This window comes from Carlito syrichta, unplaced genomic scaffold (genome assembly GCF_000164805.1).
Source record: "Carlito syrichta isolate Samal-C Ts95f unplaced genomic scaffold, Tarsius_syrichta-2.0.1 Scaffold291023, whole genome shotgun sequence".
Classification (NCBI taxonomy): domain Eukaryota; kingdom Metazoa; phylum Chordata; class Mammalia; order Primates; family Tarsiidae; genus Carlito; species Carlito syrichta.
In genome coordinates this window covers 8,909-13,265 of record NW_007235119.1, presented here as the reverse complement: position 1 = coordinate 13,265, position 4,357 = coordinate 8,909, and the positions used below count along the sequence as shown (strand labels likewise).

The following is a 4,357-nucleotide window of genomic DNA, read 5'->3' as shown; positions in this document are numbered from 1 at the left end:
CTTGATAAGAGCTTATTTTTTAAACTCACTAAGAAGCAGGAGTATTCTGACAATCTTCTGGGATAAAGCTGTGAGTGTTTCCCTTTTGTATTTACAATACTTTATCCTTTGAAATATCAAGATTACTCAATAAATGAATTAGATGTGCACAGGGAAAATGCAATTTTCAATTAAATCCATATTCAAAATATTGAGTTGCTAACAATAAGCAACTTATGGAACTAACAAAATATGTGACTGATGTAAAGATATGTAGTTGTAGCATTGCAGAAATGGGCCTTCCTCTTCCCTGAGATACAACAGTATAAAAATTAGTCCAGTTAATAACTCTACAATAGTCCCTAAGTGCTCAAGTGAAAAGTGACAATTCTCTCATTTTAAATCAAAAGCTAGAAGTGATTAAACTTAGTGAGGAAGTCATGTTGAAAGCCAAGGCCGGCCAAGAGCTAAGCCTCTTGAACGAAACAACCACATGGTGAATGAAAAGGAAAAGGTCTTTAAGAATATTAAATGTGCTATTCCAGCAAATACATGGTAAGAAAATTAAATAGCCTCACTGCTTATATGGAGAGAGTTTGAGTGGTCTGGAGTAGAAGATCTAACCAGCCACAACCTTCCTCCAAACCAAAGCCTAATACAAAGCAAGGTCCTAGCTCTCTTTAATTCTGTGAAGACTGAGAGAGGTGAGGAAGCTGCCGAAGAAAAATGTGAAACTTGCAGAGACTGGTTCATGAGGCTTAAGGAAAGAAGCCATCTCCTTAACATAAAAGTGCAAGGTAAAGCAGCAAGTGCACCAGAAGATCTAGCTAAGGTCATTGATGAAAGTGGCTACACTAAATACTAGATATTCGGCAGTGCGCCAACTCTAGGCACCAGCGAGCACCCTCCCCGCACCAGGGAAGCCCCACCCACCCGAAGTCAAGATGTCTAGCAAGCGGGTCAAGGCCAAGACCACCAAGAAGGGGCCACGGCGGGCCACGTCCGATGTCTTCGCAATGTTTGACCAGTCCCAGATCCGGGAGTTCAAAGAGGCCTTCAGCAAGATTGACCACAACCGTGATGGCTTCATCGACAAGGAGTACCTGCACGACATGTTTGCCTCGCTGGGGAAGAATCCCATGGACGAGTTACCCGGAGGGCATGATGAGTGGAGCCCTAGGGTCAGTCAACTTCACCACGTTCCTCATCATGTTTGGGGAGAAGCTGAACAGCGCTGGCCCGGAGGATGTGATCCACAACGCCTTCGCCTGCTTTGACGAGGAGGCCTCAGGTTGTACCCACAAGGACCAGCTCCGGGAGCTGCTCACCACCATGGGCGACTGCTTCACGGACGAGGAGGTGGAAGAGAGGGACCGCGAGGCACCCATCGGCAAGAAAGGCACCTTCAACTACGTGGAGTTCACACACGCCTCAAATATGGCACGAAGGACAAGGATGACTAGGCTGCTCAGCCCTCCCGACGCCAGGCCCTGTCCCAGTCGCTCCCTCCCCCGCACACTCCCAGCTCCATGCCACGACCCTGCAGGACCCTCTTGGGGGACCCTCCCCTGAGGGGCCAGGGTCTCAGCTCCCAGGGAAGGAAACAGACCAAGAGAGGCACCAAGCAAGGGACACACGCCGACTCGAGGCAGGTATGCCACCGTGACCCTTCCAAGACTATCTTCTGGGGAGATGGGCCAGGGCAGCACCCAGGGGCACCAAGCGAAGGCCCCTCAGGGAAGCCCAGACCTCAGCAGCGCCCTGACCATTCCTGGCTGCCCTGGGAGAAAGGGTTCCAGGTCCTGGGATTGACACCACTGCATGCGCAGCCCCGCATAAGCCCAAGCTCACCAGGGTCCCCTCCCCTCCATCCCATCCAACCACCAGAGCACACCCACCTGTGCTCAAAAAGACACAGGCAGAGTGGACATTTGTCTCAGGGGAGACAGAACCCCCAATAGAAGGCTGAGCACTGAATAAATAAATAAAAGAATTTCAGTGTAGATGAAACAAGTTACTATTGGAAGAAGATGCCATCTAGAACTTTCATCGCTACAGAGATGCCAATGCCTGGCTTCAAAGCTTCAAAGGACAGTTTGTCTTATTAGGGACTGATGCATCTGGTGACTTTAAGTAAAAGCCAATGCTCATTGCCATTCCAGAAAGCCCAGGGCCTTTAAGAGTTATGCTGAATCTACTCTGCCTGTGCTCCAGAAATGGAATGAAGCCAGACTGGATGCTCAAGGGCTCTAATTAAGATGTATAGGGAGATTGATGCTGTTATCTTTTCTCTCTTTCTCTCTCTTTTATTTTAACATTTTAAAGTGTTTTATTTAGAAGTAATTTCCAATTTACAGAAAGTTTGCAAGAATAATCCAAGTAATATTTGCATATCCTTTATGTGGATTAACCCTTTAAAGCATTTTTTGCTGGTGCACATGTTTCCTTTCTCCCTCCCTCTCTGTCTCTCTCTCGTGCTCTCCCCCCTCCTCCTCCCTCTCCCTCTCCTTCTCCCTCTCTCTTTCTCTTCCTTTCCCACTCCAAGTGTGTGCACACACATCTGGGTAATTTTGTTGTTTCCCTTTTTAAGAATTGTTAGAATTATGGGTACATGTGAGGATTTGCTCCAGAGGTACTGGATTTTGCATGAAGAAGAGGTTGGGCTTCTGAAGTGCTCCCCCCAGGGGTGATCATGATACCCAATGGATGGTTTGGCTTCCATCATTCCCCCTACCTCTTTCCCCTCTTTAGCATTTCCCATTGTCTATTGACCCCATCTTTGTGCCTGTGTGTGCCCAGGGTTTAGTACCCATTTATGCATCACAACATGCATTTCAGTTTCTTGTTTCTGTGATGGTTCACTTAGAATAGCCTCTAGCTGCATCCATGTTCCTTTGGGTATAATCCTGGAAGTGGAATTGATGGGCTGAATGGTAGCTCTAGTTTTAGTTCTTTGAGTCATCTCCAAACTGCGTTCCACAGTGGTTGAACTGGCTTACATTCCAGTGTACAAGTGTTCCCTTTTCTCCATAGCCTTGCCAGTATCTGTTGTTGTTGTTGCTGACTTTGTGATAATAATCATCCTGACCAATGTGAAATGGTATCTCATGGTAGTTTTGATTTGCATCGCTCTGATGATTAGTGAAACTGAACATTTTTCATGTGTGTTGCCTTCTTATATGTCTTCCTTTAAGAAGTGTCTGTTCATGTCATTTTTGCCCACTTTTTAATGGGATTATTTGTTTATGTACTGTCAATTCATTTGAGTTTTATATGGATTCTGAATATTAGGCCTTTGTTGGGTACATAGTTTGCAAATATTTACTCTCCTTTTGTCAGTTGCCTCTTTAACCTCTTGATGGTTATTTTGCTGGGTGGAAGCTTTGTTACTTGGTAAGGTTCCACCTGTCTATTTCAACTTTTGTTGCATTTGCTTTTGAGGAGTTTTTAATAAATTTATTGCATGGGCTAATATGCAGGAAAGTGTTCCCTAGGTTTCTTCTAAGATTTTTGTAGTTAGAAGTTTTATGTTTAAGTCATTGATCCATTTTGAGATAATTTTTGTGTATGGTTACCTAGGAGTTCAATTTCATTCTGTGTGTAGTTAGCCAGTTTTTCCAGCACCATTTGCTGAATAGAGTTTCCTTTTGCAATGTTTGCTTTTGTCAGCTTTGTCAAATATAAGATGGGTGTAGACCTGTGGTCTTATTTCTGACTTCTCTATCCTGTTCCATTGGTCTATTTTTGTACCAGTTCCATGCCGGTTTGATTACTGTAGCCTTGTAGTAAAGTTTAAAGTATAGGTGTGTGATGCCACTAGTTTTGTTCTTTTTGCTGACAATTGCTTTGGCTATTTGGGCTCTTTTTTTGCTTTCATGTGAATTTAAGTATTGTATTTTCTAGATCAGTGAAAAATATTGCTGGTAGTTTGACAATGATTATTTTGAATCTATACATTGCTTTGGACAGTATAGACATTTAAAAAGTGTTTGTTCTTCCAATTCATGAGCATAGAATAAACTTGCATTTGCTTGTGTCATCTTTGATACTTTTTAGTAATGTTCTGTAGTTCTCATTGTAAAGATCTTTTGCCTTACGACTAGATGAATTCTAAGGTATTCTTTTCGTGGCTATTGTGAAAGGAGTTGTTTTGCATTTGGTTCTCAATCTGCATATTGTTAGTCCGATAGAAATGCTATGAACATAGTTAAGATAACAGCAAATAATTTAGAACATTCCATAAATGTGATAAAGCTGTGGCATGAATTAAGAGAATGGATTTCAATTTTGAAATAAGTTCTACTGTAGATAGCATGCTATCAAACAGTATCACATTTTGTAGAGAAATCTTTTGTGAAAGGAAGAGTTGATCGATGCA

General features: G+C 43.1%; 1 pseudogene; it reads left to right on the top strand.

Annotated features, from left to right (window-relative positions):
* The first annotated feature begins 923 nt into the window (after window positions 1-923).
* On the top strand, window positions 924-1,442 carry LOC103256666 (annotated as a pseudogene).
* Window positions 1,443-4,357: the final 2,915 nt, after the last annotated feature.